The sequence below is a fragment of the Chrysemys picta genome, chromosome 7, assembly GCF_011386835.1.
Source record: "Chrysemys picta bellii isolate R12L10 chromosome 7, ASM1138683v2, whole genome shotgun sequence".
Lineage (NCBI taxonomy): Eukaryota > Metazoa > Chordata > Testudines > Emydidae > Chrysemys > Chrysemys picta.
This window is the reverse complement of record NC_088797.1, coordinates 70,803,300-70,816,923: the sequence shown is the minus strand read 5'-3', so window position 1 is coordinate 70,816,923 and position 13,624 is coordinate 70,803,300. Positions and strand designations below refer to the sequence as shown.

The 13,624-nt window shown below is 39.9% G+C and overlaps 1 protein-coding gene across 6 annotated transcripts in view; it reads right to left on the bottom strand.

The window, feature by feature from the left end:
• Positions 1 to 13,624, bottom strand: part of CSGALNACT2 (chondroitin sulfate N-acetylgalactosaminyltransferase 2) — a 59,114-nt gene that overhangs the window by 30,364 nt on the left and 15,126 nt on the right. For 4 of the 6 annotated variants that reach the window (XM_065551750.1, XM_065551755.1, XM_065551753.1 and 1 more), the window contains exon 2: positions 3,341 to 3,485. The exons of 1 other annotated variant lie outside the window; for it this stretch is intronic. The gene's annotated coding sequence lies outside the window, so the exon portion shown is untranslated. The remainder of the gene's footprint in view (positions 1 to 3,340; positions 3,486 to 13,624) is intronic. One more of the 6 variants, XM_065551751.1, reaches the window with a different exon arrangement.

The window sequence follows — 13,624 nt, the reverse complement described above, 5'->3', positions numbered from 1 at the left end:
ACGCAAAGATGATACCAATGTGAGATTTCTAAAAATAGCTACAGCACTCGACCCAAGGTTTAAGAATCTAAAGTGCCTTCTAAAATCTGAGAGGGATGAGGTGTGGAGCATGCTTTCAGAAGTCTTAAAAGAGCAACACTCCGATGCAAAAGCTACAGAACCTGAACCATCAAAAAATAAATAAAATAAATAAATAAAATCAACCTTCTGCTGATGGCATCTGAGATAATGAAAATGAACATGCATCAGTCTGCTCTGCTTTGGATTGTTATCCAGCAGAACCCGTCATAAGCATGGACGCATGTCCCCTGGAATGGTGGTTGAAGCATGAAGGGACATATGAATCTTTAGCACAACTGGCATGTAAATATCTTGCAATGCTGGCTACAACAGTGCCATGAGAATGCCTGTTCTTACTTTCAGGTAATATTGTAAACAAGAAACGTGTTTGAGTGACTGGCTGAACAAGAAGTAGTACTGAGTGAACTTGCAGGCTGTAAAATTTTACATTTTTTTATTTTTGAATGCAGTTTCTTTTGTACATAATTCTACATTTGTAAGTTCAACTTTCATGATAAAGAGATTGCACTACAGTACTTGTATTAAGTGAATAGAAAAATTCTTTTTTTTACAGTGCAAATACTTGTAATCAAAAATAAATATAAAGTGAACACGGTACACTTTGTATTGTGTTGTAATTGAAATAAATATATCTGAAAATGTAGAAAACATCAAATATTTAAATAAATGGTATTCTATTGTTTAACAGTTAGATTAGTTGCACGACTAATCATGATTAATTTTTTTAATCATGCAATTAAGCAGGTTAAAGTTATACAAATATAGTTTCTCGGGCAAGGTCTAAATGAAATAGTTCTGGGTTTTTGGCCACTCAAAGATGCATTTCATTCAACTCAATGGCATCTGTTTGTCTGTAATGAGATAGATTTTGAATGCCACATCTGATCAGTCCAATATTTCGGAGCATATTCAAGGCATCTGTAGGCACAACCACGCTGATTTTGGTGCAAATCAGACTACTGGAAAAGCCTGATACACAGGAGTATCAGGGCCCACAGACTACCCAGTACTGCAGGCAGACAGATCTCTCTGCAACCTATGCATAACAGGGGCAGCAACTTGGCTTGCTGTGTGAGGAGACTGCCTGTACCCCAGATTAACAGAAATAAGAAAGTCTCGGGGAAGAGTTTGTAGTGGTGAAGGGGCAACAGTGGTGGGGAAACAGGGACCCAGAGAGGACTGGGGGTGAGTGGTGGTGATGGGGAATGCAAGAACCCAGAGAAGAGTGGGGGAAGGGGAAAGAGGGGAGATATGGGGAAAGAGGAGGAAGTAGGGCACATAGATCCAGGCATAAGGGGAAGGGAGAATGAAGGTGCACACAGAACACCTGGCATGGGGGAGGGGATGGAGTATTCTCCAAGGGTGGTGGGGAGAGTAAGGAGGAGCCACAGAGTCTCTGCTCGGGGGTGGGGGGGGGTGATAATCAGGGTCAATGATATTGGGGATGGAGACAGAGCCCATGGTGTGAGGAAGGAAATTGGAGGAGTTGGTGGGAGTCCCTGCAATAGAGAAGAGTGGGAGGGTGGCACCCAGGGAATTTGGGGGAGGGGTGGAGGAATGCAAGGAGCATGCTCACAGCCTATGGAAGCTACGTAGTGCATACATCTTTATTGGCAAATCTTTAAGCTTATTAAATTACTTGTGCTTTCTCTTATCTACAAGTGCAATTTATATTCATTTGAATAGGCTTTATGCATTCCCCAACTGACTCAGATTTATCCTTGGCCAATACCTCAGCTATTATTTTGACAGCACCAACAACAGTGTGCTAGACACTCCATAGAATAGTGAGACACAAGAGTGTGGGCCCAAAGAACTTTGTGTTTCAACACAAAATGAATAGGTAAAAGTTAAGAAAAAAAACCCAGCAACAGGTAGTAAGATATTCCAACTTCTGAGTGAGTTGCACACACAGGTTCCATGATATTTAGTAGGAGGGTTTATTTTTTTTGCCATGGTGTGGTAGCTTGGGCAGTCAACATTTCTTTGGGGGAAGAGAACTAGAGTTTAGAGACCTTTTGTACAAAATGTGCTAAGGGGGGACTTTGAAGAGAATGTGAATGCAGAAAAGACCAGGTGAAGGAAAGAATTCAAGGTGGGGGGCGGGAAGGAACAAGAGGGAGAAAAGATTCATGAAAGAAGCCACTGGCAAGAGTGAAAAACGTGAAGGGATTGTTATCTGTGGTGTAGGATGAAGTAAAGGGGGCATGTGGGGACCAGAAGACGACAGAGGAAGCAGAGAACAAGATAAGTTGTGAAGGATTTTAAAAGCAACAACAAGCAAAGAGAACAGAAAGAGAAAATAGATTTTTGAGATGCATTGCAAAGAATACACCAGCAGGATATAGCATTTGGGGGGGGAGGGGATAACTGAGGTGACAGGGAGGAAAAGACAGAAGTAAACAATGGAAGCATCTTTGAATATTGAGGGACAGGAAGGAGAGTGGAATAGCAAACCGTGAGTAAAAGGAGGAGGGGGGAAGAGTCTGAGAAGAGACGGCATTCTGTATTTAACATGTTAAATTTACATTGGCAGCATAACATCTCAGAAGAGATCAGAGAATCAACCAGACTCTGATGAAGAGAGAGTAGGGTGGAAAGGCAGATCTTCAAATTCTTAGCATGTATTTAGTAAATTAAACCCTGTGACTAAATATGATCAGATGGGGACAAATGAGAGAAAGGCAGAAAGGGGCCAATTACACTGTCACCATAATTGGGAAACCAAAACAAACTTGTTCTGAAATGAACATTGGGATTGATTCTTCCACATATAAGGGATGGATTCTCTTTAATGAATAGTATCAGGGGGTAGCCGTGTTAGTCTGTATCTACAAAAACAACAAAGAGTCTGGTGCACCTTAAAGACTAACAGATTTATTTGGGCATAAGCTTTCGTGAGTAAAAACCTCACTTCTTCGGATGCATCCGAAGAAGTGAGGTTTTTACTCACGAAAGCTTATGCCCAAATAAATCTGTTAGTCTTTAAGGTGCCACCAGACTCTTTGTTGTCTTTAATGAATAGTGTCCCAAAGGATATACCCTTTAACACAATGCAACCAAAGAGTATTTCCATCATACCGTTAAGGTTACAAGGAGGGTAGGGGGGAGAGGAGAAGAAAAACAAAACAAAGCAAACAAAAAAAACACAGAACAAATAGGAAATAAAAGTGAATATGTATTAACTCAGCTATTAAGGAAAGTAAATTATTGTTCATGCTTTTGAAAAGCACTCTTGCAAAAAATAACTGAAACTCACTATATCGTAAGTTATGGACATCCATTTTTTGGAATCTTGAGCTGACTGTCTTGGGGGCATTCAGGTATGCTGCAATCTGCGCATGAATCGGGCATTCCTCCTCTGTTCTTCCTTTTAATTTTTGCAAGACTTTTCCACCCTCTATCTTTGGAGAAGAAAGAGAGAGACAAACGTGAGCACATCAGTCATCCCAATAGATCTGACCTCCTTTCTCTGGGCATACATGAGTTGTAGGAGCTCCCCACAATTCTCATCACGTGCTCAAAAGATTCTATCCTAAGTAAGCCTCTTCCCTACTGCAGGGAATCTAGAAAGACAAATGTTAGGACTTTCAATTCAAGACTTGTGTCTCCCAAGAGCATTAAAGGGAGTTCTTAGTCCTGTTTTCAGATAGCAACATCAGGTCTCCCCCACATCACCAAAAAAGAGCTATTAACTGCATTTCCCTCAACCACATTGTGAAACTGTTCTCTGGAGCACTTTAGTGGAAATTCACCTGAGTATCCAGACTTGAATATCAATTTAGTTTTACTATATAAATAATTAAAAGAAAAGATTGCAGGGGGGAAATGGTTACACCATTACATTATTTGTGATGACTGGAATGACCCACAATTTTAGTATCTGCCAGAGATGCAGTCTTCCCAAACTCTCACCAATCAAGTGATTATGCCACACCACATCCTGCACATGTTTGATGTACAGTGGCAATAACTATTAAGTCAATATTTATCCAACCCTACCACACAGATTCCACACTATTTCTCTGTTGCTACAATATCAAGTAAACCTGTTCTCAGATGACACTTTGTGCTAAGTGTCATGCACTGATAAAATATGCATCTATGTACACAGTTACACCTATTCCCAAGTGTGATAAGTATGGCTGAAAGATTAAGTGATTTGCCCAAGGGCACAAAGTCGGAACGAGAGCCAAAGCCTGGAATTCTTTCATCTCAATTCTGTGCACAGACCACACTTCAACTACACATAATATCACCTGGGATTTCAAATATGCCTGTTGTACCAACTCTAGACTACAGCATCAAGCCACCCAGAGTTTCAAGTAAGAGACTACGGCCCCCTATTGTGCACATGCTGAACTTCATGCACAGGAGTGGTCTGATTGAAGTGTACATGTATATGAGTAGTCCTGTAGTTAGCCACTTCCTGTTGCCAGAATCAATGCCTAACAATATTTAACTAAGGAACAAACTAGAGAGGTTGAAGGAAGACCTGAACAAGATGGATCAAAGGCAAAAGCTATCAAATACAGACATTTTTTGAATGTGTCATTACTGAACAATTTAATACAAAAATATATAAACAAATATCTATAACAAAGTAATTTCAAGTAATTAAACCCAGTAAGTCCTTAAGAAAGGAAAATGAATGAAAAATGTCTAGAACATTTTACTAATAAAATATTACATAAATACAACCACATGTCTATAAAAGTGATTAATACCAGATGTGTCCTCAAACTATTGACCAGGGTCCAGATGTGGTCAGTCAACGCAGAAAGAAAAAGCCAGTCTGCAGTACAAAATCAGGACATGGAGTGATGTAACAGTGACATCCAACCTTTCTTTAGTAGAAAATTATATTGATTTTATAAATGGTCCTTTCCCATTTCCTTCTGAATTTTACAGCAAAGTAAGCATTGGAATCACATCATTTGCTGGCTAATCAATTTTAGGTTTCCTTAAAGCATAAGTATTAAAAAATAAAAAACAGCTAAGTATTGTATACAGAAAGGCATTAGTTCAGCGGAAGCTGTAGACACCTGAACCTGGCAAAACTGGCACTCGCAGGCTTAGTCTATTTACAACAAGTAAAGATCAGGCTGTAGCTGAGTCAAAACAGATTCTGTAATGCCAGTCCTGGGTCTCCTTCACTATACTAGCTGGCTTTCCCATCCAGAACTGTGACTATCACAGCAATGGCAGCATTTCATGATCTTTGAGTCACAGGCAGAGTGCCAATAATTCAGTCAACATGGCAATCAGTTTTTGGGTATTGAAAGGGGCTGAAGGAACAATAATTCTTTTCCAGGGGAAAAAAAGAGTCTAAATCCACAACCTGTGGGATTTGGGGCACAGGGGTTAATGTTTGCACTTCGGTCTTCTGAAGCATTTATATGAGTATATAAGTGGGGAAAGAAAGTAATACTACAAACATTAGGTGTCATTTTCAATCTATGAATGAAAACTTTAATCATTAAAAGGAAAGTGATGAGAACATGTAGGTTATTGTTATGCCTTTGGGGAAAATGAGGAAGTGCCTGTAACAAAGTGCCTCAAGGGCAAGGGAAAGAGTCAAGTCAGTGGCAATTACAAGAGGGTCACGGGGTTAATGGGCTGAACCAACTGTCATTGGGTATTGGCAAATAGCTGGAGCTGTCAACTGAGGGAGGCTTGGTCAGTCATTTAGTGTCTAGCTTAAAATGTGTTAACATTTGCAACTCGCTATAAAATCCTATGATAAAGTGTGATCTATAAACAGGCTTGTAAGGATTAGGCATTTAATCAGCAAATGTCAATTTCACTCACACACACACAAACTGAAAAAATATTTCCATCAATGATAATCAAAATTAACAGACAGGCAAAGTTAGACAAATGCTGCTTGAGAAATCAGAGTTTGATTTAAGGATATTTACTTTGTATATTTTGCCATGTAAGGTTGACAAATGGTGTTTTAACAGTTAACTCAAAAGCATTAACTTTCAGAATCACAACAAATGTCATTAATTTGACTGATGGCCCCATAATGTCCTACAATTATGAAAGTTTTAAAAAGAAAAGTTTAAAAATAAACATCTATATTATCCATCAAAATTACCAAAAAAAAAATAAATGGTATTCTGCTAAGCTATCTTTAAGACAGACTTGAAATAGCTAGTAGCGAACTCATCATTGCTGAGTAGGAAAGAATAGCCCAGGAGCTAGAGCACTAGCCTCGGCCTCTGTAGACTTGGGTTCAATTCCCTGTTCTGTGGAAGACTCCCTGTCTGATCTTGGGGCAAGTCGCTCGGTCTCTCTGTGCCTCAGTTCCCCCATTTTTCTGGGATAGTAGTACTTCCCTGGCTCACAGACGTGAGAAGAGGGAAAAATACATTAGAAAGATTGTGTGGTACATAGATAGGACAGTAATGGGTGAAATAAAAGTATGATCGGTTGAACTATTTGTGAAGGAAGCTTCTATTGTGGCTATATATATATATATATATATATATATATATATATATATATATACACATATAAATGACAATGGTCAGCATTGTTAAGATCTTCATGTGAAGAGCTAACACAAACCCACCTGCAGTGTACAAGTACAAACGTTGCATATTCTTCAGCCACATCTACTAGCAGCTTCTCTATGTACATAACAAATCTCTGTTTTATGAAGCACTCTGGTAAGAAGTACCGCTACAGTTGCAACAATAATAAATCTATCTTACTTATTTCTAATGCAGTGCATTAAGACTGCATACAGACTGCACCACGTTGGTCTATAAAGGAAACTTCACCTGCATTCCTTCAGTCAGATGCCTCCACTCAATTCTTTCCCCTCTAATTTGTTTCCCACCTCCTCCTCAATGCCACCTGACCATGAAAAACAATACTAATTCTTCGGTTGTTACTCGGAGGTAAAGGCTTTTGCCAAGACATAAGTCTTACATCCATCACATGTTGCTGCCATTTAATTGCATCCTTACCCTATTTATGTGTGATGTGAAAAGCCACATTTAATTATGTCCCTGTAAATGCCAATGTTAACAGGCAACTTTTCCATCACTATTGCCCCTCTCCTTAAAGAGAAATTACATGCAACGTATCAGGTTGCAAAGTTAAAATGAAGAGGCAGAAAATATAAATATTTGTGTTTCTACAGCAATGCCAACTCAGCCATTTTGGACACTGGGTACTTTTTAAATGCTATACATTTAAATTTGCAGATTTAATAGAATAAAAAATACTATCTATATGCATAGAGGTCAAACTAATGTTATTGTAAGAATCTCACCTTTTACATATACCGTCTTTAAAAAGAATTTTGTACTGGATAAATGACTAGAAAGGTTTACTGGACACCTACTAAGCACAGGACTAAGTCGGATAGCCAGAAACCCAAACTTCTCTCATCACGTCTTCTCATCCTCACTCCACCGCTCCTTTAGAATCTTGTCCTGCGTAAAGGACTAAGAGATTGGAGTCTTTTTCCTCACTTGCCTGAACGAGCTAAAGGATTGAGTTTTTTGTCACTACTACTGCTCACAACTGTCTCCGGCAGCAACAGCAGAGGTAAGCATGTTGCTCATCTTGCTTCCTCCCCCCACCCCAAAAAGGAGGAAAAGAGAGATCAACAAGTGGGATCCTTCAAAGTCCTGTCCCACCGAGGGATAAAGATTTGGAGAACTCTGTCCCAGGAAGGCAGGGTGACGGGAAAACAAAGTTACATATTTTTGCTAGTCATCCCTGATATGAAATACAAATTCCTCATGCTGGGTGCAGGGATGGCATCCTGATGGGCACTCAGTACCGCTTCCCAAGAGACTGAGGATGATTGTGCTCAGTTTCTCATGAAGGTACCGCTCCCAGATCCTATTAGTGATCAGAAGTCGTCTTTCACATCAGTTTCAGACTTGCAGGTAGTTTTTCCAAGCCCTGTGCTTTAAGTGGAGGGTGATGGCCTGCACTATATAATTCTGGAGATGGGTGAAGGTGCAGAAAGCATCACAACATTGGAAAATTAAGTCACTGTCCTTGAAAACGACATGTATTTTTTTTAAATACCTGCAGAAAGCTAAGGTATAACAAGATTATCTGGAAAATATGGTATTTTTAGCATGACCTTGTTTAAAAGGCTGACTTTCTACATCCTGGAATTTTGTATGTTGAGATTTCACACAGGAAAAGTCTTTTATTCTGGTTGACAGAAATTCAGTTGATTTAGAAGAATGACTATCACGCCTCTGAAAAGGAGACATCCGAGGTACACACAATGTTACCAAAAATATGTTGGGATATACAGAAATAACTGGTTGTTATTCCTACTGCATTTCATATATTCAAATATAGAAGTGTTTCTGCTCCTTACAAAAGAGCTCATTTATTCTCCAAGCACAAGGAAACAAACTAAAATGCTAATTCAAAACACTTTTGTTTTTGTTACATTAGCATTCTGGTTTGGTCCCTTGTGAAAAATAGAAAAGTTTCTTTCCTAAAGAGGAGGCATTTTTATACTTATAGTAATGACCTAATTCTGTATATTCTTACACTCTTTTGAGTTGTGTCTGCACATACTTATTTTCACATATTCCACTTCAGAATTTTCCTTTTCTGTAAGCTATAGACGATCCTGTGTCTTGGCTGCTTTTGTGATTCTATGACTCAGTCTAAAGGCAAATTTACAGTAATTTCACATCCTAGGACCCTAATAATTCTACCCAAGAGGCACCACAAAATTAACATTTCATTTTACAACTGTTTTTCTTGGCAATTCATGGACAAAGGGTACAAATCTTAGTAATGTCTTTTGAACATGTTACCTTACCCTATTTCCCACCAACTTCATACTAATTCTACTAGGAATGCTTGCTGATCATTAGAGAAGCTATAAATTTCAGAGTCTTAACTTCCAGATGTTTTGTGACTCATTGCAGTGGTTTTCTAAAGTGAGCCGGTTTCTTCAGCTACAGATAATCTTAACGCACCAAAAAGGGGGAGGAGAAGCTACCTTATCTACAGCTAATTTCTCCATAAAGGGCTTGTCCACACTCAACACCCAATAGCTATTTGACAGTTTCCAGAAAGGCTGTATTTCAACATTGTGTTGCAGCACTACCTTAACTCTTAAATCCCTGTATCATTTGAATTGATCCAAAGCCTTTTTAAGTTAATGGAAAGGCTCTTGTTAACTTCAGTGGGGTTTCTATATAGCCCTTAATTTGGGTCAAAGCTTCTACTTGGCCAGCAGAGTTCAGTGGCCCACCCACAGATGATCACAACAAGAAAATAATGAGTACAGCTTGAGATGTTATAAACAGATGACAGTGAATTTTAATTTTCCCTGCTGGGGAAGAGAAATATTCTTAGTAAAAACTGAAGTTATTAATGTAGAGAAGGAAAAACTTATAACTGAAAATCACAATTTGTAGTGACTGTAGGACCATTACAAGGGTAAAAAAACCTGGCAGCCTATTCCTGGAATGCACCTTTAGCCTTAACTGATATTCACAGAAAGGCAGCACTAACAGTGACAGGATTGGATAGGATTACAAACTCACACAGAAGACCTTGAATCAATGTTTGCTAGTCCAATTTTCAGTTTCGCACAGGTCTGGTCAATTTCACTTTGAAGCCTGAGTTTTTGTGCTGGAGCAATTCTCCTTTTCTTCTTTTGTAGAGATGTTAAAAATCAGTAGAAATGCACAAAGAATAGAAAAGGAAGTAGTAAATGGAGGTCACACAAGCAATATCTCAAGACCATAAGAGTTTAGGCCTGAGGTACCACAATTTCATTTTAGCACTGCACTACTGATCACTAACACTTGATACTTCTAAATCCATGTATCCTTCATCTGAAGCCCGATCACAGCTACAAGGATTCATTTTATTTGCAATCACAGTCTCATTTTTCACAAACACATTGGCCCATAAATTCACAAGCCAGGTGACCAGGTGAGTTCTTTGTGGAAAAAACCTTGAAAAAAATCACAGGAAGAATAAACAAAGTTAGAGTCACAATTTTGGTAAATCAGAAGAGTCACAGAAATATAACAAGACAGTTACTATAGCAACTCCTTTCCTGTGGGGCTGCAGATATGGAAGAGACAGAAACAGGAAGTCTGATAGAAAGAAGCAGAGATCTTGGCAATTGCGACTTCCAGAGAGGCTCAAGACTCAGGGGTAATCAGCTACACGCTATGACACATCTGACTCAAAACCGACTGTGCTCCTTAAAAGATCATTTTCAGCCTCATTCATTAGCCATAGCATGCCACATTTGTCTAATATCTCTTGGGCATGCTATTTATTCCCCTCCACCCTTTAATAAAGTAACAGTCATGGATTCCATAACCATCCACAGCAGCATGACCAACAATGAGCTTTACTCATGATGATCTAATAGCCTAGTTTATAAAGAACTTCTGTCTCCAGGGTAGTCAATCTGGCATCTTTCATAAATACTAAATTGACCTTAAAAAGACATTGCTCATTTCTATCCTAGGCATTAGGCCAACAGGAGTGCAGAGGCTGACACACTGCTGGTCAGCAGGGGGAATGTTGACATGAGGAGGTTAAGATGCTTTCACACTATGACTACAGAATACAGTGACATTAAGTTATAGTTTTTAATTGAAAACATTTTAAGAGCCACAGGACAAGATGCATACAAGACCAATTTTATATCTTATGAAGAGTCTAAAATGCAATATTAAGTGCCAGAGCATATCTGTAACAGATAACTACTGAAAAAGTGTACTTATCAATGTCTGATATTAAATTGGGTAGAAAAATGCAGTTGCTTGGCAAAATAAAGACTGATTGATAAATAATTCAATCATAAAAGACAGTGGTAAGAATGCTACACTTTCTTTAAACTGCACAACATTATGTGGATTTACTTCACTTCTCAAAAAAGACCAGACTCCAAACACTAAACAAAACCACAACAATCTCTCACAAAAAATTCCCTCCGTACATATGTCTCATTGCAAATAGTAACAATTCCAAAAGTGATTCACATTGTAAAATTCTGCCATGTGCACAGCAAAAAGCTGTATTTTTGCCAAAAGAAAAACTGACATTTTACAGAAGTCTCAGGTTTCATCTTCAGACACTCTCATAGGTGCTGCTACATAATGCTCCTGAAATCAGGGGTTTATGCGGATTTTCTTATTTTCTGCCATAGGACAAGTGCCAACAGTTTTTTTGTTACCTCGCTCATCCCCTAGGAAACCTGGTACAGATTTCCTCCAACGCTACTCTTTACATTTGTTCCTTGTTGCTGTTGATGGTCCATGTCATGGTTACAGGTTAAGCTGCACCTCTTTCCCTTCTCTGGACTGTGAATGCACTCCCTTAGGTATCAGGCCATATGGCTTTACATCTCCTAAGGTAGAAAGCAGCAATTTTCCCTCTCTTAGACCAGACCTTGGGCTACAGTACTCTATGTCAACTACGCTCACCAGCAGGTCCTATGGAGTTCACCACCTGCTGTTCTTTTCCTCAAGAGTCTGGTCATTACTGGTCACAGACAACCTTTTTAAAACCAAAGCACTGTTTAACAGTAGGAACAAAGCATAACATGAGAGAAAAGGGAGTTTAAAGCAAAAGTACACACACACACGCTTCCTAAAGCTCAATCATCCTATGATGGCAGATACACCTTCAGATACCCGAGTGCCTGTCTCAGTATGACCAGCTCTCCAACAACCAAATCCCGCTCTAAAACAGACACAGTCTTTTTAACTGCTACAATCCTTTTGATCTTCCAATTCCCACCATTGGACCTGTGTGGCAAAAAAAGGTTTGCAAGGCTCCATAACAGGCCAAGCCATCAGCCTCAGCGCCATGGGCTCTCCAATTGTCCCATAACAAACCTTTAATGTTTACCATGAAGTGGCTTATCTTAAGACATTGTGTCCTTCCTGCTTGTTTTCTTACAGACTAAACCAATATGTTCATAGTGTAAACATCCCAGTATCCAGGTCAACATACAGTATTCATAAATTACAGAGCAACTCTACATACAATACCATTCAAACAGCAGAGAAAGCAGCGAAAGCAATGTTACATAATGGCTATATTTGGAAATTGGTGGTATTCTGCAACTGAGCCTCTTAGGAAAGATAAGCACATACTTAACAGCCGCAAGTGAGGAAAGAGTCACCTGCAATGAAGACGTTAAAGTCAAATTCTCAGGCAGTCCACCACCAACTGACAGTCAAAGGAAAGGAATGGTGTTTTAACCTAAAGAGTATCCTTCCAACCACCCTTGAGAACTTAAGCAACAGTAACGGTTGATGCCTGTATCTCTAATTCCTGCATGTAACATATTCTGAGCAGAAAGAGTAAAACTGACTCAGGGCTTATGTACACTACAGGTTATGTCAACATAACTTATGTCACTCAGAGGTGTGAATAAACCACCCCCTAAGAGACACAAGTTACACTGACCTAAGTGCCACTGTGAACAGTGCTATGTCGATGGAAGAGCTTCTCCCGTCCACACAGCTACCGCCTCCTGTGAAGTTGATTTTATTATGCCAATGGGAGAGCGCTCTCCCTTTGGCCTAGAGCATGTTCACCAGACATGCTACAGTGGCACAGCTGCATCAGAGCAGCTGCACCATTGTAGTGCTTCTAGTGTAGATTATCCCTCAGAGGGCAAGAGGGATGTTGCTCAGATTTATGGTGGAGATAATAGGACGCTGCCGTTAAATCACACTGGTAACAAAGACCTAGAATCACAAAGGGGCTCAGACATTGTGATGCTCAGCATAACACCACCTAACTTTTTGGTTGCCTGGAAAACAGGAACAACACTGATTCATAAAACCTGAGTTAGGTGCCTAGATTCCCTATATAATGAATGGGGAGAGACAAGTGGCTCAGAAGGCAATTCACAAAAGCCAGCATTCTTGGAGTTAGGCAGCTTGGGTGCCTACAGTGTTTCTTAAGAGAATGACTTAAACAGGCACCTAACTCCACACAGGAAGCCAGAGAGTAGGGTGGTGGTACAAACCTCATAACTTTTATCCCAGCGTTAGAGCACTCACCTTGGATGTGGGAGATCTAGGTTGAATTCTCCCCACCCCCAGCAGAGGGGAGAAAGGATCTGAACAGAGGTCTCCCACTACTCAGGAAAGTGCTCTAACCACTGAGCTATGGGACTCAATCTTCTCCTGTTGAAACTGTTCCACTGAGGATATATAAGGAAAGTGCCATTGGGCCAAAAAAGAGACAGAATTACTCTGTAGCTGGTGCTTAGGGCACCCACCTGGGAGGTGGAAGACCCAGGGTCCAGTACCCTGCTCCAATAATTCATTCTTTATCCACAATGGAACAGTTTCAACAGGAGAGACTGAAGGAACCCCACATCAGAATATCCCATAGCTCAGTGGTTACAGAGCTCACCTGAGTGGTGGGAGACTCCACTAAGATCATTTCTCCCCTTCTGCCTGCAGGGGCAACTGAGCCTGGGTCTCCCCAATCCCAGATCAGTGCTCTAATCTCTGGGCTAAAACTTAAGGTGGATACCTCCACCACCACC